This window comes from Somniosus microcephalus, chromosome 4 (assembly GCF_052327205.1).
Source record: "Somniosus microcephalus isolate GS21.2 chromosome 4, FLI_Smic_1.0, whole genome shotgun sequence".
In the NCBI taxonomy this organism is placed as follows: domain Eukaryota; kingdom Metazoa; phylum Chordata; class Chondrichthyes; order Squaliformes; family Somniosidae; genus Somniosus; species Somniosus microcephalus.
Genome location: NC_140990.1, coordinates 51,751,959 through 51,772,863, shown reverse-complemented (window position 1 = coordinate 51,772,863; position 20,905 = coordinate 51,751,959). Strand labels below are relative to the sequence as shown.

The window sequence follows — 20,905 nt, the reverse complement described above, 5'->3', positions numbered from 1 at the left end:
TTCTAAGATTGGGAAGTGAACAGCTGTGAAATGGTAGGTTTTAGACCACTTCTGCAGCTTTCACCTATTCACATCAATCCACAGTTATTGAGAACCCGACATACTTACCTGACGTGATAGCCGCTCTCCGGGAACCTTGTTAAAAACCTGGGAAAATGGTAAGTACTTGGGAAAATGGTGCTTAACTACCTTTTAACAAGCTTTAAAGTATCCAAATTGGCTGACCTGCCGCTTGGTGTCGGGTCTGTTCAGGGATGACAGGCCCGACACTTAGGAAACTCACAAGGAGGTGGTTCAGAGCGGGATACCGACCCGCTGTCAGTTTTTGTGGTTTTGACAGCAGACTCGCCTCCAAACCCGCACTCTGAGCACCGGCAAAATTCAGCCCTTAGAGAACTGCGTCCAGTTCTGGTCACCATATTATAAAAAGGATATAGAGGCACCGGAAAGGGAGGAGAGAAGATTTGGAAGGACGATACCAGAAATGCGAGGGTATACATATCAGGAAAGGATGAACAGGCTGGGTCTCTTTTCTCTTGAAAAAAGGCTGAGGGGTGACCTAATAGAGGTCCTTAAAATTATGAAAAATGTTGATAGAGTGGATACAGAGAGAATGATTCCACTTGTGGGGAAGAGTATAACTAGAGGCCATCAATATAAGACAGTCACCAAGAAATCCAATAGGGAATTCAGAAGAAACTTCTTTACCCAGAGAGTGGTGAGAATGTGGAACTCGCTACCACAGGGAGTGGATGAAGTGAATAGTATCGATACATTTAAGGGGAGGCTGGACAAGCATATGTGGGAGAAGGGAATAGAGGGTTATGGTGATAGATTTAGATGAGGAAAGACGGGAGGAGGCTGGTGTGGAGCAGAAACACCAGCATGGACTGGTTGGGCCGAATGGCCTGTTTCTGTGCCGTATATCCTGTGTAATCCTGTGTAAAACTAACAGTCTCAGTTTTGCAATTTTCAATTCACTATTCCCTGTAAAGCGATTGTTAAGATCTGAGCCAGTGTGTTGTGAGACAAAGGCCTAGAAATTCAGTTGCGTGCGCCAGCCGTTAGCGCCATAAGAGGGGTAGATCTCGAGCGCTAGGCACTTAACGGGCGGGCGCAGCGCGATCTGTGCCTACGCCCAACTTCAGTAGACATTTAGCGCCGGCGCAAAGTGTTTGCGCGCGCTCAGCTGCGCGCGCAGATTATGATGTCATTTCCTCGTGCAACGCCCTTTGTGCGCCCCAATCCGGAACTTCAGTCGCACCCGCCCATTGTGGGCGTGGCGGTCCTAAGAACTGTGAAATGGAACGCAGCAGAGGCCATGCAGGCCGCGGGGAGCGCAAATTAAAGGGCACTTACCCTGAACTATAAAGGCCAGCCATTTTGCAGCAATCACTCTTGTGCAACGGATTTATGGACAGAGCCCAAGGAAGAGAGCTTACTGCTTTGGCCCAACATAGGAGAGGTATTTTTGGCTTCAGGCCAGAGCTTGGCAATTCGCCTTCATTGTGAGGTCATTGTTTGCCAGTATATTATGGGGGCTGCATGGGGTGCCAACCCTCAGTTTCAGCATTATGTGCGAAGGGCTCGCAGACGCTGTGTGAGAGGGGCAGCCCTGGCTAGACGCAGAGGGGGCAACAGGCGTCGGCAACCTAGGCCTTACCCACTCAGAAAATACCGCCAGCAGGTGTCCTATCTCACCATGCCTGCCGCGAAGTGTGTTAGGAGGCTGCGCTTCAGAAGGGAGGTGGTTGCAGAGATCTGCCAGCTGCTTCACAGAGATCTGCGTCCACAGCTGAGGTGCAGGACGTCTCTGTCGGTGGAAGTGAAGGTCACGGTGGCTCTGAACTTCTATGCAAGCGGCTCCTTCCAAGCCGCTGCTGGGGACATTGCTAACATATCCCAGTTCGCCGTGCATTGCTGCATCTGCCAGGTGACCAATGCCCTTTTCAGAAGGAGACACCAATTCATCTCCTTCCCCATGACCCTGGAGAAGCAGCAGCAGCGTGCAGTGGGATTTGCAAGAATAGCGGGCTTCCCCATGGTGCAGGGCGCCATTGACTGCACGCATGTGGCTTTGCGGGCACCTATCGACAATGCCGAGGATTACCGCAACCGGAAGGGCTACCATTCCCTCAATGTACAGCTGGTGTGTGACCACAGGCAGCGCATCCTAGCTGTCAATGCCTGCTTTCCAGGCAGCAGCCACGATGCATTTATCCTGCGACAGACTACTGTGGCTGACATGTTCCAGGCACAGCCTCCCCCAAGAGGATGGCTTATTGGGGACAAAGGCTATCCTTTGTGTACCTGGCTCATGACCCCGCTCCGCGCGCCCAGGACCCCTGCTGAGGAGGCATACAATGAAAGCCATCAAGCCACTAGGAACATCATAGAACAAACGATTGGCGTCCTCAAGCAACGGTTCCGCTGCCTGGATCATTCCGGCAGATCTCTGCAGTATTCACCGGAGAGAGTCTCCCAGGTCATGGTCGTTTGCTGCATGCTGCACAACCTGGCTATCCGCAGGACTCAGGCACTGCCACCTCACGCTGGAGCACCACCTCAGGAGGAGGAGCAGGAGGACCATGAGGAGGAGGAGGAGGAGGAGGAGGAGGAGGAGTACCAGCCCAGGAGGGAGGCACAAGGTCCAAGGGCCGCCCGTCGGCGGCTTATTGAACGTCACTTCTAGGCCCCCTGTCAGGGAATGGCTTGTGGCAATGAAGGGACATGAATGCAGCCGCTCCGCAAACCCTCAGCCGGTTAAGGCAACAACCACTTCAAACATCAAACATGGACAAGCTGAATAAATAAAATGCTTTATTGAAAAAACTCAGGGCCCTTCCCACATGAAACCCAAAAACAGACAACACCCCCAAAAAACAGTCACACACATGACTCACTCCCACAACCTGGGGAGGAATAACAAAACATTTCCACAAAAATGGCCTTCATCCTCGGCCTTACAAAAACAACCATCCCCATAAACAAAACAACCATCCCCATATAAAAACAACCATCCCCATATAAAAACACATTTGCCCACACCCTCTACTTTGTGGCCCGCGAGGGCGATTCCTTGACCAGCCTTTTGCGGCCCCTGGCCGCCCTGCTGCTCCTCCTCAAAGTGTGCCCAGTGGCTGCTGCAAGGCTGGGGGAAGGCTCCTGAGGGGCACATGGCGTGACGGCAGATGCCCTTGGGGGTCGGCCTAGACGAGCTCTGGCCCTCGAGGGGCCGGCTGGTGACTGCTGCAGCTGTGGCTGGGCAGCAGCAGTCTCTCCAGCAGCTCGTCGCAGCTCCACTGGGGGAGTGGCAGTGGCGGCTGCAGGAATGGGGGCAAGCTGGCTGATGGCAGGCGCTCGCTGCTCGCCTGAGACACTGGCACTCGCCCGGGCCAGCACTGCAGCATGCGCAGCAATCTGCTGAAGGACAGACCGCTGTGCTGCTGCAGCGCGGCGGGTGCCCTGGCGATGCCTGGCTGACACAGCGAGTGTGGCAGCAGTGAGCGCCCGTACTGCCCTGGTCTGTGCCCGCATCAGACCAGCCAGTGACTGCATGGCACCACTGATCACCTGGCCACTCGCTGCATGAGCTGCCCCGAATTCCGCCCAACTCGCTGCCTGTGCTGCCCCAAATTCAGCCCGACTCGCGGCCTGTGCTGCCCTGAATTCGGACCGACTCGCAGCGTGTGCTGCTTCGAATTGCTCGAAACTCCTGGCCTGTGAGGCGCCGAAATCGGCGACACTATGAGCCAGGGACTCGATGGCCTCAGGCAACCGTGCCACAACGCCCATGAACTCGGTGTGCTGGCGATCCGAGTCCACGGACATTTGATCGAGGAGGCGCACCTCCTTGGCGAGGACCGTCTCCGGACTGGAGGCCGGACTCTCCCTCTGGGGAGAAGGCCGCTGAGCTGCCCGACCCTTCCCGCGTTGCTGGATGCCACTGGGCCCAGCAACTACACTCCCCTGTGACCCCTCCCCCCTCTGGGAAGAAGGCCGCCGAGCTGCCCGACCCTTCCCGCATTGCTGCACGCCACTGGGCACAGGAGCTACACTCCCCTCCGACACTTCCCCCTGGCTCTCCTCCAGGGAAGACGTGTCCCCTCCATTGGCATCCCCTGGCACGGCTGAGGGTTCCCCTGATGGGCTGCCTTCCTCTTCCTCTTCCTCCTCCTCCTCCTCCTCTTCCGAGGGGCTGTCACTGGCAGCTTCAGGGACCTCCTCCTCACCATCTGAAAGCAGGAAGGCACAAGAGTAGCTTTAGAGTGAGGAGAGGGCGTCAGCGAGGGAGGCATGAGTGGTGGCATTCAGCGCATTGGTCGGACAGTGGCAAAGGATGTAGCTCTGAAGCGCAAGTGGGACGAGAGAGGTCCAAAAGATGATGTCCTTACCATTGGTGCCCAGAACAGGGTCGGCATCTCCAGATGCAACGGGGCCAATCACCCGGGCACGCATGAGGCTACCCACGCGCTCTTCAAGGTCACTGAGCTGCTGGATCTGGGGACGGCCTCCCCCGGTCACAGTCCGGCTCTTCTGATTGTGTGCCAGCTTGGCCTGCAAGAGAAAGGACGGCCTCTAAGTACAGTGTGGTGCCCTGATCTTGTGTGCACTGCATCCCATGGTCGAATAGCTTGGCCAGTGTGGTGCCCTGATCTTGTGTGCACTGCCTCCCATGGTCGAATAGCTTGGCCAGTGTGGTGCCCTGATCTTGTGTGCACTGCCTCCCATGGTCGAATAGCTTGGCCAGTGTGGTGCCCAGATCTTGTGTGCACTGCCTCCCATGGTCGAATAGCTTGGCCAGTGTGTAAAGTGCAGAATGTGCAATTGATGTTCATGCCAGTCCCATAGCTGCTGGATGAGGGCTGGCCATTAGGGCTTTTAGGTCCCTTTGCCCATAATGTGAGGTGCACATGCAAGGATGAGGAGGACACTGGAAAGGGGACTCACCCTGACAATCCTTGTGAGGTCATTGAACTTTTTCCGGCATTGGACAGCGTTCCTGGGGACCTCGCTGTTGGATGTGACCCTGTGGGCGACCTCCCTCCAGGCTTTCCTGTAGACGCTGGTCGCAGGCTTCTTGCCACTGTCCAGGAACAAGAGTTTGCGTCTCCTCTCCAAAGCCCTAACCAGCACCCTCAAATCATGGCCAGAGAAGCGCTGCGCTCGTTCACGGGCCTTCTGCATCTTTCCCGGCGCTATTTCTGTTCAGCAGCAGTGTTTAGGCCTAGCTGGAGGGCTGCAGTGTCCAGGGCGTGGCAGCAGACGAACTCGACCCTTCCCCCTTTAAGAGCTGGCCGGCGCCAGGGTGTCTGCTGTCAATCAAGAAATGACCGCACCTGCGCTGCGCCCGGCCTCGGCGTTTTAGCTCAGCACTGCCGGCTTTGCGCCTAAAGATAGTTGTGGAACGCCAGTTTTAGCGCTCGAGCAAACTCTTAGGGCGAAGCTACTGAATATCGGTGAAGTGGCCTCGACTTTGCGCCGGGCGCAAACTTTAGCGGCCGCCCGACTTTTCCGCCCCAAAAGTGGCTATACTGAATTTCTAGGCCAAAGAGCCTTGTGTCCAATAAGGGGAATAAAGGCCCACAGCCTCCCCTGGCCCTGAACAAGGGACTGGAGAAACTCGCTGCCCTGCGGATTAGACAATCAGCCGGCGCTAGTCCCGCCCCTCGGGCTCCCCGATTGGTTGGAGGACCCGCCACCAGCTCGCTCCTCCAGCCCCGCCCCACTCCCTCCCTATTGGTCGAAAGCTCCGGTCAATCAGGCCGTGGTCCCGGATCGCGTGTCCCTCACCGGGCGGAGCTGCAGATCGGTGGGAGCGGGGTCGGGAGATTAATAAACTGCGGGTAGACCGCGCTGCAGGGTTTATAAAGTTGGTGGAGGGAGCGGGTTCATGAACCCCGGGGGGACGCGGGCTGCACACACCCCAAGTGCGGCCCCAGGCCCCATTATTAAAACACTCAACATTATCCGCTTCACAAACACCCGGGGTGGGCCTCAGGCCCCGAACAAGAGCCTCCGGGCCGGGCGTTTGTCCCGAGCGGGGCAGCAGCTGCGGGGCTTTCGCCCGGTGACAGGCCCGGGGTAATGGCCGCCATCTTGAGAGGCTCAGGGGGCAGCAGGGCACATGCGCGGCCCCCTTGGCCAGGAACCAGGAGGAGAGAATCTTGTCAATTTCTATCCTGGACTCACAGTGACGGCTTTTGTAAACTCCTTTTACAGGCTGTGAGAAGGGCAGCATTTACACACCGCAAACTCAAACCAAACATCACATCGAGATCTGACAGAGTCACTCCATTCATCAGGACCCGAATATCATCGGCCTTTGAATGTGGAAGGAGAAATGTTTGTCTGTGGGAAAAGATTTCAAACATCAGTGTGACTGGAAAAGCACCGAGACACACACACCCGAGTGAAAGTGTTCCAGTGCACTAACTGTGGGAAGAGCTTTAACCAGTTACACAGCCTGAAAAAACATCGCACCATTCACAGTGGGGAGAAACTGTACACGTGTTCTGTGTGTGGATGAGGCGTCAACTGATTGTCCAAACTGGAGAGACACAAGGACACCTGCACCATGGAGAAACCGTGGAAATGTGGGGACTGTGAGAAGGGATTCAATTACCCATACCAGCTGGAAACTCATTGACGCAGTCACACTGGGGAGAGGCCATTTACCTGCTCCATTTGTGGGAAGGGATTCACTCAGTCATCCCACTTGCTGACACACCAGCGAGTTCACACTGGGGAGCAACCGTTCACCTGCTCTGTGTGTGGGAAGGGATTCAATCACTCATCCCCGCTCCGAACTCACCAGCTCATTCACACTGGGGAGAGACCTTTTAAATGCTCTGACTGTGGGGACAGCTTTAAAGGTTCTGCAGAGCTGGTGAGACACCAGCGAGTTCACACTGGGGAGAGCCCGTTCACCTGCTCCGTGTGTGGGAAGGGATTCACTCAGTCATCTGACCTTTTGATATACTGCCGAGTTCACACTGGGGAGAGCCCGTTCACCTGCTCCGTGTGTGGGAAGGGATTCACTCAGTCATCTGACCTTTTGATACACTGCCGAGTTCACACTGGGGAGAGGGCGTTCACTTGCTCCGTATGTGAGAAGGGATTTACTCTGGTTGGCAACCTGCTGAGACATCAACGAGTTCACACTGGGGAGTGGCTGTTCATCTGCTCCCTGTGTGGGAAGGGATACACTCAGCACTCCAGCCTGCTAACACACCAGCGACTTCACACTGGGGAGAGGCCATTCACCTGCTCCATGTGTGGGATGGGATTCACTCAGTCATCCAACCTGCTGACACACCAGCAACTTCACACTGGGGAGCGGCCATTCACCTGCTCCATGTGTGGGATGGGATTCACTCAGTCATCCAACCTGCTGACACACCAGAGAGTTCACAAGTGACTGCGGGGTTGGATTCTGCTGTTATTGCTGCTGTTAATCACATCCAGGCCTGAACCATGTTCATTCTGACAGTTGGAGTTTGTTTCTGCTGATGTCAATAACTCCTGTAACTGGGCTGGAGTTTAAAGTTCTGGATATATGTGAAATAAATCAGTTTTGTTTTAAATACATTGTTGTAGATTTTTGTCTTTCCCACCTGAGTGTTTAGCATCACCTGGCTGGAGCTCAGAAAGGACAATCTGGGGGAGGATCGTACGGCGGGAACAGAACTCCAGCCTGGACACAGTCCTTCAGGGCAACACTGAGAGGGGCAAACGGCACTTTGGTCTCTATCGTCTTCTCGGGTGAATTTCTCACGTGTGTTCAGGATAATTTTCTGCAACAATATGTCCTAGAACCAACAAGGGGGCAGGCCATATTAGATTTAGGAATGTACCAGATTTAGTGAACAGCCTCACGGTGAGTGAACATTTATCTAACAGCGATCATAACGTGATCGAGTTCCACATTATGTTTGAAAGGGAGAAATGCGAAACAGCTACTAAGGTTCTAGTGTTAGTTCAGGGCAACTTCAACGGGATGAGACAGAGACTGTCCACAGTAAACTGGGGAAATCTGTTAATGGGTAAAACAACAGAAGATCAGAGGGAGATGTTCAAAAAATAATTTACGGTGATACAGAAGCAGCTTCTACCCCCGAGGGGCAAGAGCTCTACTTACCAAAAACCCCAGCCATGGACGACTAAAGAGAGAAGGGACAACATCAAACTAAAAGAACAAGTACACAGAAATACAATAAATAGCACAAATCCTGGTGATTGGGAGAAATACAAAGAACAACAAAGGGTGACAAAACAGACAGTAAGAGCTACAAAAAGGGAGTATGAAAAGAAACTTGTAAGGATTATCAAAATCAACACAATTTTTATTACAATTATCTAAGGAAAAAAATGGTGGTCCGGAGCAATGTGGGCCCCTTGAAAACTGATAATGGTGACATTGTAAATGATAATAAAAAGGTGGACATGTTGAATAATTATTTTGTGTCAGTATTGACAGAGTGGAAGAGGATAGCAGGCCGGACATCCCAAGGACACTAATATTGAATCAGGGACGGGGACTCACCAAAATAACAGTAATGAAGAAAATAATGGCACTAAAGAGTAACAAATCCCCAGGACCAGATGGTTTCCAAGCCAGGGTTTTAAAGGAAGTAGGTGAGAACATTGCAGATGCCCAAACTATAATCTTCCAAAGTTCTCTTGATTTGGTAACCATTTCATCAGATTTGAAAATTGCACATGTCGCTCCGCTATTTCAGAATGGTGAGAGAGGGAAACCAGGGGATTAGAGACCAGTTAGCCTAACATCTGTTGTTGGGAAATTACTAGAGTCTATAATTAAGGATAGGGTGACTGAACACCTTGAAAATTTTCAGCAGATTAGAGAGAGCCAGCATGGATTTGTGAAAGGTCGGTCATGCCTGCTGAACCTGATTGAATATTTTGAAGAGGTGATTGAAGTAGACAGGGGAATGTCTATGGATGTTATTTATATGGACTTCCAGAAGGCATTTAATAAAGTCCCTTATAAGTCTGTTAGCTAAAGTTGAAGCCCATGGAATTGGCTGAGTAGCGGGAGACAGAGAGTGGGGATAATGGGCAGGGACTCTAATTGGCAGGATGTGACTAACGCTGTCCAGCAAGGGTCTGTGTTGGGGCCTCAACTATTCACCGTATTTATTAATGACTTAGATGATGGGATAGAAAGCCACATATCCAAGTTGCCGATGACACAAAGATAGGTGGCATTGTAGGCAGTGTAGATGGAAGCATATAATTACAAAGAGATATTAATAGATTAAGTGAATGGGCAAAACTGTGGCAAATGGATTTCAATGTAGGCAAATGTGAGGTCATCCACTTTGGACCTAAAAAGGATAAAACAGAGTACTTTCTAAATGGTGAAAAGCTAGAAACAGTGGAGGTCCAACGAGACTTGGGGATCCAGGTACATAGATCATTAAAATGTCATGAACAGGTACAGGAAATAATCAAAAAGGCTAATAGAATGCTGGCCTTTATATCTCGAGGACTAGAATACAAGTGGGTAGAAGTTACACTACAGCTATACAAAGCCCTGGTTAGACCACACCTGGGGTACTGAGAGCAGTTCTGGGCACCACACCTTGGGAAGGATATGTTGGCCTTGGGAGGAGTGCAGCGTAGGTTTACCAGAATGATACCTGGATTCCAGGGGTTAAATTACAAGGAGAGATTAAACAAATTAGAGTTGTATTTCCTGGAATTTAGAAGGTTAAGGGTTGATTTGATTGAAGTTTTCAAGATATTAAGGGGAACTGATAGGGTAGATAGAGAGAAACTATTTCTGCTGGTTGGGGAGTCGAGGACTAGGGGGCAGAATGTAAAAATTAGAGCCAGACCTTTCAGGGGTGAAGTTAGGAAATACTTCTACACACAAAAGGTGTTAAAAGTTTGGAACTCTTTTCCACAAACAACAGTTGATGCTCGGTCAATTGTTAATTTTAAATCTGGGATTGATAGATTTGTGTTAACCAAAGGTATTAAGGACTATGGGGTAAAGGCGGGTATATGGAGTAAGATCTCATTGAATGGTGGGCAGGCTCGAGGGGCTGAATGGCCTACTCCTGTTCCTGTGTTGCTAAGCTCTGGAATTTCATTCCTAAACCTTGCCGCCTCTCTACCTCTCTTTCCTCCTTTAAGATACTCCTTAAAACCTACCTCTTTGACCAAGATTTTGGTTACCTGCCCTAATATCTCCTTATATGACTCGCTGTCAAATTTTGTTTGAAAATGTTCCTGTGAAGCAACATGGGATGTTTACTATGTTAAAGGCACTATATAAATGCAAGTTATTGTCTGTGACCACTTACACTTTGAGACCAAATCGAGGTACCATTTACACTGTGGCACCAAATCCTGTGACCACTTACACTTTGATACCAAATCGAGGTACCATTTACACTGTGACACCAAATCCAGGGATCACTTACACTGAGGCTATAAATGGGAATCAGAGAGCCTTAGTGTGGAGAATGGTCATGGTGGTGAAACCAGCTCTAGTGAGGGTGAAAGGCGGGTAATGGATGAAGATATGATGGTGGAATCAGATGGTGATTGGTGGGGCCTGGTGACAGGTTATTGTCAGAAGCCCTTTTCAGGCAGGCTGATGATTGGATGTAATCTGCACAATACCTGGATCCGCCTGTTCTTGTCCAAAATCACAAAGTCTAATGTCCGTGATGTCTATTTCTGTGAGAATTGTAGAGATGTGAAAGAAGAGAGGAAATCAGGCTCGGGCCAGAAAGAAGGGCCTAGAAATTCAGTTGGCTGCGCCAGCCGTTAGCGCCTTAGGAGGAGTAGATCTCGAGCGCTAGGCGCAGCGCGATCTGCGCCTCGCCCCAACTTCAGTAGACATTTAGCGCCGGCGCAAAGTCATTGCGCGCGCTCATCTGCGCGCGCAGATCATGACGTCATTTCGTCGTGCAACGCCCTTTGTGCGCCCGGGACCGGAACTTCACTTGCACCCCCCCCCATTGTGCGCCTGGTGGCCCTAGCGACTGTTGAGTCAAACGGTGCTCAGCCGAGGCGGGCCGCGGGGAGCGCAAATTAAAGGGCACTCCTGCAGTAGAAAAGGCAGCCGTTTTGCAACACTCCTTCTTTGTGAGTAGATTTAAGATGATGATGATGATGATGAGGATGATGATGATGATGATGAGGAGGAGGAGGAGGAGGAGGAGGAGGAGGAGGAGGAGGAGGAGGAGGAGGAGGAGGAGGACGACGATGACGACGACGACGACGGGTACCACATAACAAACTGATGGAAGCCCTCCCCAAAAACACAAATACACTAGTCTCGGCCTTTCAAAAAAAACAAATCCACCCTCCCCCTTTAAGAGCTCACCGGAGCCAGAGTGTCTGCTGGCAATCAGCAGCTCGCCGCACCTGCCCTGCGCCCAACTTCCGGTGTTAGCGCCCCGGGCTGCCGGCTTAGCGCCTAATGATAGTCGTGCATCGCCTGTTTTAGCGCAGCAGCAACCTCTTAGGGCGATGCAACTGAATATCGACGAAGGGGGCTCGACTTTGCGCCGGGCGCAAACTTTAGCGGCCGCCCGACTTTACCGCCCCAAAAGTGGCTATACTGAATTTCTAGGCCAAGGTTCCTTGAATGAACAATTCATGAGGCTGTTTTGTGACTCGTCTGCGTGAGGTTCAAAAACATGAAATGGAAAAGGACGCGTCTAGTGACACTGGCATTGTCAATAGTGGTTTCTAACCATAATCACTATTTCCTAAGCCTAATATTCTATCGACTACCCCCAAGCACTGACCCCAATCCTGGCCACTAACCCCAATCCTAACCAATAACCACTAGCCCCAACCACTAACTCCAATCCTAACCAATAACCACTAGCCCCAACCACTAACCCAATCCTAACCAATAACCACTAGCCCCAACCACTAACCCCAATCCTAACCAATAACCACTAGCCTCAACCACTAACCCCAATCCTAACCAATAACCACTAGCCTCAACCACTAACCCCAATCCTAATCAATAACAACTAGCCCCAACCAATAACCCCAATCCTAACCAATAACCACTAGCCTCAACCACTAACCCAATCCTAACCAATAACCACTAGCCCCAACCACTAACCCCAATCCTAATCAATAACCACTAGCCCCAACCACTAACCCCAATCCTAACCAATAACCACTAGCCTCAACCACTAACCCCAATCCTAATCAATAACAACTAGCCCCAACCAATAACCCCAATCCTAACCAATAACCATGAGCCCCAACAACTAACCCCAATCCTAACCAATAACCACTAGCCCCAACCACTAACCCCAATCCTAACCAATAACCACTAGCCCCAACCACTAACCCCAATCCTAACCAATAACCACTAGCCTCAACCACTAACCCCAATCCTAATCAATAACAACTAGCCCCAACCAATAACCCCAATCCTAACCAATAACCATGAGCCCCAACAACTAACCCCAATCCTAACCAATAACCACTAGCCCCAACCACTAACCCAATCCTAACCAATAACCACTAGCCCCAACCACTAACCCCAATCCTAACCAATAACCACTAGCCTCAACCACTAACCCCAATCCTAATCAATAACCACTAGCCCCAACCACTAACCCCAATCCTAACCAATAACCACTAGCCTCAACCACTAACCCCAATCCTAATCAATAACAACTAGCCCCAACCAATAACCCCAATCCTAACCAATAACCACGAGCCCCAACAACTAACCCCAATCCTAACCAATAACCACTAGCCCCAACCACTAACCCCAATCCTAACCAATAACCAATGGACCACCCGGCATCGATCTCGGCACCGGAAATGACAACGACAATGGCAAACCCAGCCCTGTCGACCCTGCAAAGTCCTCCTTACCAACATCTGGGGGCTTGTGCCAAAATTGGGAGAGTTGTCCCACAGACTAGTCAAGCAACAGCCTGACATAGTCATAATTACCGAATCATACCTTACAACCAAAAGGCAGAGCAAGGGCAGGAAGGTAGTGCAGAAATCCCCTGGGGTTGTCTCCCTTAGCAACAGGTTCACCGCCTTAGGTACTGTTGTCGGGGGGGGTGACACATCGAGGGAAGGCACCAGCAGCCAGGCTCATGGCACCATGACTGGCTCTGTTGCAAAGAAGGGAGGGAAAAAGAGTGGCAGGGCTATAGTAATAGGGGATTCGATTGTAAGGGGAATAGATAGGGGTTTCTGTGGTCGCGACCGAGACTCCAGGATGGTATGTTGCCTCCCTGGTGCAAGGGTCAAGGATGTCTCGGCGCGGGTGCAGAACATTCTGGAGGGGGAGGGGGAACAGCCAGTTGTCGTGATACATGTTGGTACCAACGACGTAGCTAAAAAAAGGGAAGAGGTCCTACAAGTAGAATTTAGGGAGTTAGGAGCCAAACTAAAAAGTAGGACCTCGAAGGTAGTAATCTCTGGATTACTACCAGTGCCACGTGCTAGTAAGAGTACAGAGAACAGGATAGTTAGGCTAAATACGTGGCTTGAGCAGTGGTGTAAGAGGGAGGGTTTTAAATTTTTGAGGCATTGGAACCAGTTTTGTGGTAGGTGTGACCTATACAAAAGGGACGGTCTACACCTGTGCAGAGATGGAACTGATGTTCTCGGGGTAATTTTTGATAAAGCAGTTCGGGAGCATTTAAACTAGTATGGCAGGGGGCTAGAAACCTATGTAGTGAAATAGAGGAAAGTGAAAGGCAGACAGAAATAAATGATAAAAGGGTGAGGAACAAAAAACAAAGGGCCAAACTAATTCATAAAAAATGTGAGCATAAAAAAAGCCTGAGGGTTTTATACCTTAATGCGAGAAGCATCAGGAACAAGGTAGATGAATTAGCTGTGGAAATAGAGGTTAATAATTATGATCTAATTGGGATTACGGAAACATGGTTGCAGGGTGAGCAGGGCTGGGAGCTTAACATACAGGGGTATTCAGTATTTAGGAAGGATCGACAAAAAAGAAAGGGAGGAGGGGTAGCATTGCTAGTAAAAGAGGGGATAAATGCAATTGAAAGGAAGGATATTAACTCAGTTAATACAGAATCTATATGGGTGGAGCTAAGAAATAGCGAGGGGCGAAAAACATTAATAGGAGTGGTATATAGGCCTCCAAATAGTAAAATAGAGGTTAGGGAGGGCATCACGAGGGAAATTAGAGAAGCGTGCAATAAGAGCACAGCTGTCATCATAGGTGACTTTAACTTACATATAGATTGGACTAGCCTAATCAGTAAAAATAATGAGGAGGAGGAATTCCTTGAGTGTTTGAGGGATGGTTATCTGGATCAATATGTCGAGGAACCAACTCGGGAACAGGCTATATTGGACTGGGTACTGTGCAATGAGAAGGGACTAATCAGTAATCTTGTTGTACGGGGACCCTTGGGTCAGAGCGATCATAACATGATCGATTTCTCACTCGAAATGGAGAGCGAAGAAATTGACTCAGAGACTAAGGTCCTGAATTTAAACAAGGGGAATTATGATGCCATGAGACGGGAACTGAGTAGGTCTGAGTGGACAACGTTCCTGGGAGGACTGGAGGTAGATAAACAATGGCAAACATTTAAAGATAGAATGACAAAATTGCAAAAATTGTTTATACCAATCTGGCATAAAAGGAAATCTAAAAAGGTGACTCAACCGTGGATAACAGGGGAAATTAGAGACAGCATAAAATCCAAAGATAGGGCGTATAAAATAGCCAAAAAAAGCGCCAGAGCGGAAGATTGGGAACAGTTTAAGATAGAGCAAAGGAGGGCAAAGGGCATAATCAAGAGGGGCAAAATAGCTTACGAAAACAAGCTGGCGGAAAATATAAAAACTAACTCCAAAAGCTTTTATAAGTATATCAAAAGGAAAAGACTGGTGAAAACCAAAGTTGGTCCATTGCAGTCAGATACGGGGGAATATATAATGGGAAATAAGGAAATGGCAGATCAACTAAATGCATACTTTGGGTCAGTCTTTACGAAGGAAGACACAAAAAACCTCCCTGGGATATCGGGAAAAATAGGGACATTGGCAAAGGAGGAACTGACGCAAATCAATATCTCTAAGGATATGGTGTTAAGGAAGCTAAAGGGATTGAAGGTGGACAAATCCCCAGGGCCTGATAACATGCATCCTAGGGTACTGAAGGAGGTGGCCCTAGAGATAGCGGATGCACTAAGGATGATTTTTCAGAATTCATTAGACTCGGGAACAGTACCGATGGATTGGAGGGTAGCTAACGTTACCCCACTATTCAAAAAGGGGGGTAGGGAAAAAGCAGGTAATTACAGACCTGTAAGCCTTACATCAGTTGTGGGCAAAATGCTGGAGTCCATCATTAAGGATGAAATAGCGGAGCACTTAGCAAATGGGGACAGGATAGGACAGAGTCAACATGGATTTACAAAGGGTAAATCGTGCTTGACTAATCTATTGGAATTTTTTGAGGGAGTAACTGGTAGAATAGATGGGGGAGAGCCAGTAGATGTGGTGTACCTGGACTTCCAAAAGGCCTTCGATAAGGTCCCACATAAAAGATTAGCATGGAAAATTGAGGCTCATGGGATAAAGGGGAAAGTTTTGGCGTGGATAGGGAACTGGCTGTCAGATAGAAAACAGAGAGTTGGAATAAACGGCTCATTTTCTGAATGGCAGGCAGTAACAAGTGGGGTACCACAGGGATCTGTCCTGGGCCCCCAGCTGTTCACAATTTACATTAATGACCTGGATCAGGGAGTCGGATGCAGCATTTCCAAATTTGCAGACGACACTAAACTAGGAGGGGGGGTGGGCTCAGATGAAGAGACCAGGAAGCTCCAGAGCGATTTGGACAGACTGGGCGATTGGGCGGATAAATGGCAGATGCACTATAATGTGGACAAGTGCGAAGTTATCCACCTTGGGTGCAGGAACGGGAGGGCAAATTATTATTTAAATGGCAATAGACTGGGAGAGGGGGAAGTACAGAGAGACCTGGGTGTTCTTGTACACCAGTCACTGAAGGCGAGCATGCAGGTGCAACAGGCGGTCAAGAAGGCAAACGGTATGCTGGCCTTCATAGCAAAAGGGTTAGAATACAGGAACAGGGATACCTTGCTGCAGCTGTACAGGGCACTGGTGAGACCACACCTCGAGTACTGTGTACAGTTTTGGTCGCCTCATCTGAGGAAGGATGTTCTTGCCATGGAGGGGGTGCAGCGGCGATTCACCAGGCTGATACCAGGAATGGCGGGAATGACCTATGAGGAGAGACTATGTAGTTTAGGGATGTACACACTGGAGTTTAGAAGATTGAGAGGGGACCTCATAGAAGTGTATAAAATTCTGACAGGTCTAGACAGACTGGATGCAGAAGGAATGTTTCCCTTGGCGGGTGAGAACAGAACTAGAGGACATAATTTAAGGATAAGGGCTAAACCATTTAGGACAGAGATGAGGGGGAATTTCTTCACTCAGAGAGTGGTGAACCTGTGGAACTCATTGCCACAGAGGGCAGTGTACGCCAGCTCATTAAATATATTTAAGAGGGAATTAGATATATTTCTACGGGCAAAAGGGGTTAAGGGTTACGGAGAGAAGGCGGGGACGGGATACTGAATTAAAGGATCAGCCATGATCTCATCGAATGGCGGAGCAGGCACGAAGGGCCGAATGGCCTACTCCTGCTCCTATCTTCTATGTATCTATGTATCTATGTAACCAATGTCCCAGACACCACCATCACCATCCCTGGGTATGTCCTGTCCCACCAGCAGGACAGACGCACCAGAGGTGGTGGCACCGTGGTATACAGTCGGGAGGGAGTAGCCCTGGGAGTCCTCAACATTGACTCAGGACCCCATGAGGTCTCATAGCATCAAGTCAAACATGGGCAAGGAAACCTCCTGCTAATTACCACCTACTGCCCTCCCTCAGCTGATGAGTCAGTACTCCTTCATGTTGAACACCAATTGGAAGAAGCACTGAGAGTAGCAAGGGCACAAAATGTTCTCTGGGTGGGGGACTTCAATGTCCATCACCAAGAGTGGCTCGGTAGCACCACAACTGACCGAGCTGGCCAAGTCCTAAAGGACATAGCTGCCAGACTGGGTCTGCGACAGGTGGTGAGGGAACCAACAAGAGGGAAAAACCTACTTGATCTCATCCTCACCAATCTACCTCACCACCACCGCACAGTCCTTGTGGAGACGATGTCCCGTCTTCATGTTGAGGATACCCTCCACCGTGTTGTGTGGCACTACCACCGTGCTAAATGGGACAGATTTCGAACAGATCTGGCAACTCAAAACTGGGCATCCATGAGGCGCTGTGGGCCATCAGCAGCAGCAGAATTGTATTCAACCACAATCTGTAACCTCATGGCCCGGCATATCCCTCACTCTACCAATACCATCAAGCTGGGAGATCAACCCTGGTTTAACGAAGAGTGCAGGAGAGCATGCCGGGAACAGCACCAGGCATACCGAAAAATGAGGTGTCAACCTGGTGAGGCTACAAAACAGGACTACTTGCATGCCAAACAACGAAAGCAACATGCAATAGACAGAGCTAAGCGATCTCACAACCATCAGATCAAATCAAAGCTCTGCAGTCCTGCCACATACAGTCGTGAGTGGTGGTGGACAATTAAACAGTTAACAGGAGGAGGAGGCTCTAAAAATATCCCCATCCTCAATGATGGTGGAGCCCAGCACGTGAGTGCAAAAGACAAGGCTGAAGCATTTGCAACTATCTTCAGCCAGAAGTGCCGAGTGGATGATCCATCTCGGCCTCCTCCTGAGGTCCCCAGCATCACAGATGCCAGTCTTCAGCCCATTCAATTCACTCCACGTGATGTCAAGAAACAGCTGAAGACACTGGATACTGCAAAGGCTATGGGCCCTGACAACATTCCGGCAATAGTACTGAAGACTTGTGCTCCAGAACTAGCTGCGCCCCGAGCCAAGCTGTTCCAGTACAGCTACAACACTGGCATCTACACGGCAATGTGGAAAATTGCCCAAGTATGTCCTGTCTACAAAAAGCAGGACAAATCCGACCCGGCCAATTACCGTCCCATTAGTCTACTCTCAATCATCAGCAAAGTGATGGAAGGTGTCGTCGACAGTGCTATCAAGCGGCACTTACTCAGCAATAACTTGCTGATGCCCAGTTTGGGTTCCGCCAGGGCCACTCAGCCCCTGGCCTCATTACAGCCTTGGTCCAAACATGGACAAAAGAGCTGAACTCAAGAGGTGAGGTGAGAGTGACTGCCCTTGACATCAAGGCAGCATTTGATCGAGTGTGGCATCAAGGAGCCCTAGCAAAACTGAAGTCAATGGGAATCAAGGGGAAAACTCTCCATTGGTTGGAATCATACCTAGCACAAAGGAAGTTGGCTGTGGTTGTTGGAGGTCATTCATCTCAATCACATGACATCACTGCAGGAGTTCCTCAGGGCAGTGTCCTAGGCCCAACCATCTTCAGCTGTTTCATCAATGACCTTCCCTCCATCATAAGGTCAGAAGTGGGGATGTTCGCTGATGATTGCACACTGTTCAGCACCATTCGAGACTCGTCAGATACTGACGCAGTCCGTGTCCATATGCAGCAAGACTTGGACAACATTCAGACTTGGGCTGACAAGTGGCAAGTAACATTCGCACCACACAAGTGCCAGGCAATGACCATCTCCAACAAGCAAGACTCTAACCATCTCCCCTTGACATTCAATGGCATTACCATCGCTGAATCCCCCACTATCAACATCCTGGGGGTTACCATTGATCAGAAACTGAACTGGACCAGCCATATAAATACTGTGGCTACAAGAGCAGGCCAGAGGCTGGGAATTCTGCAGCGAGTGTCTCACCTCCTGACTCCCCAAAGCCTTTCCACCATCTACAAGGCAGAAGTCAGGAGTGTGATGGAATACTCTCCACTTGCCTGGATGAGTGCAGCTCCAACAACACTCAAGAAGCTCGACACCATTCAGGATAAAGCAGCCCGCTTGATTGGCACTCCATCCACCTTCAACATTCACTACCTCCACCAGCGGCGCACTGTGGCTGCAGTGTGTACCATCTACAAGATGCACTGCAGCAACTCGCCAAAGCTCCTTCAACAGCACCTTCCAAACCCGCGACCTCTACCACTTAGAAGGACAAGGGCAGCAGACGCATGGGAACATCACCACCTACAAGTTCCCCTCCAAGCCACATACCAGCCTGACTTGGACCTGTATTGCCGTTCCTTCACTGTCGCTGGGCCAAAATCCTGGAACTCCCTTCCTAACAGCATTGTGGGTGTACCTACACCATATGGACTGCAGCAGTTCAAGAAGGCGGCTCACCACCATCTTCTTAAGGGCAATTAGGGATGGGCACTAAATGCAGGCCTAGCCAGCCAGCGACGCCCACATCCCATCAATGAATAAAAAAAAAACACTAACCCCAATCTTAACCAATAACCACTAGCCCCAACCACTAACTCAAATCCTAACCAATAACCACGAGCCCCAACCACTAATAGAGTCATAGAGTCGTAGAGTTTTACAGCACAGAAAGAGGCCCTTCGGCCCATCGTGTCTGCGCCGCCCATCCATCCCTGTCCAGTCTAATCCCATTTTCCAGCATTTGGTCCATAGCCTTGTATGCAATGGCATTTCAAGTGCTCATCCAAATGCTTCTTGAATGTTGTGAGGGTTCCTGCCTCTACCACCCTTTTAGGCATTGAGTTCCACATTCCAACCACCCTCTGGGTGAAAAAGTTCCTCCTCAAATCCCCTCTAAATCTCCTGCCCCTTACCCTGAATCTATGCCCCCTTGTTATTGACCCCCCTACTAAGGGTAAAAGTTCCTCTTTGTCTACCCTATCTATGCCCCTCATCATTTTGTACACCTCAATCAGGTCCCCCCTCAGCCTTCTTTGCTCCAAGGAAAACAACCCCAGCCTGTTTAGTCTTTCTTCATAGCTGAGGCGCTCCATCCCAGGGAACATCCTGGTGAATCTTCTCTGCACCCTCTCCAAAGCAATCACATCCTTCCTATAGTGAGGTGACCAGAACTGCACACAGTACTCCAGCTGTGGCCTCACCAGCGTTTTGTACAGCTCCATCATAACCTCCCTGCTCTTATATTCTATGCCTCGGCTAATGAAGGCAAGTATCCCATATGCCTTTTTAACCACCTTATCTACCTGTTCCGCTGCCTTCAGGGATCTATGTACATGTACACCAAGGTCCCTCTGACCCTCTGTACTTCCTAGGGTCCTACCACTCATTGTGTATTCCCTTGCCTTATTTGTCCGTCCAAAATGCATCACCTCGCACTTTTCAGGGTTAAATTCCATTTGCCACTTTTCCGCCCATCTGACCAACCCGCTTATATCATCCTGTAGCCTGAGGCTTTCCTCCTCGCAATGTACCACCCCACCAATTTTCGTGTCATCTGCGAACTTACTGATCATACCTTTTACATTCTCATCCAAATCATTTATGTAGATCACAAACAACAAGGGACCCAGCACCGATCCCTGAGGTACCCCACTGGACACAGGCTTCCCGTCACAAAAGCAACCTTCGACCATGACCCTCTGCCTCCTGCCACTCAGCCAGTTTAGGATCCAACGCGCCAAGGCACCCTGGATCCCATGGGCTCTTATCTTCTTGACCAGTCTCCTATGCGGGACTTTGTCAAAAGCTTTACTGAAGTCCATGTAAACCACATCCACAGCATTTCCCTCATCCACCCCCCTAGTCACCCCCTCGAAAAATTCAATCAGATTTGTCAGACATGATTTACCCTTGACAAAGCCATGCTGACTATCCCCGATTAATCCTTACCTCTCCAAGTGGAGACTAATTTTGTCCCTCAGAATTTTTTCCAATAATTTCCCT

At 49.9% G+C, this 20,905-nt stretch overlaps 1 pseudogene; it reads left to right on the top strand.

Moving 5' to 3' along the window:
* Window positions 1–6,577: 6,577 nt before the first annotated feature.
* On the top strand, window positions 6,578–7,491 carry LOC147118866 (uncharacterized; annotated as a pseudogene).
* The last annotated feature ends 13,414 nt before the right edge of the window (window positions 7,492–20,905 follow it).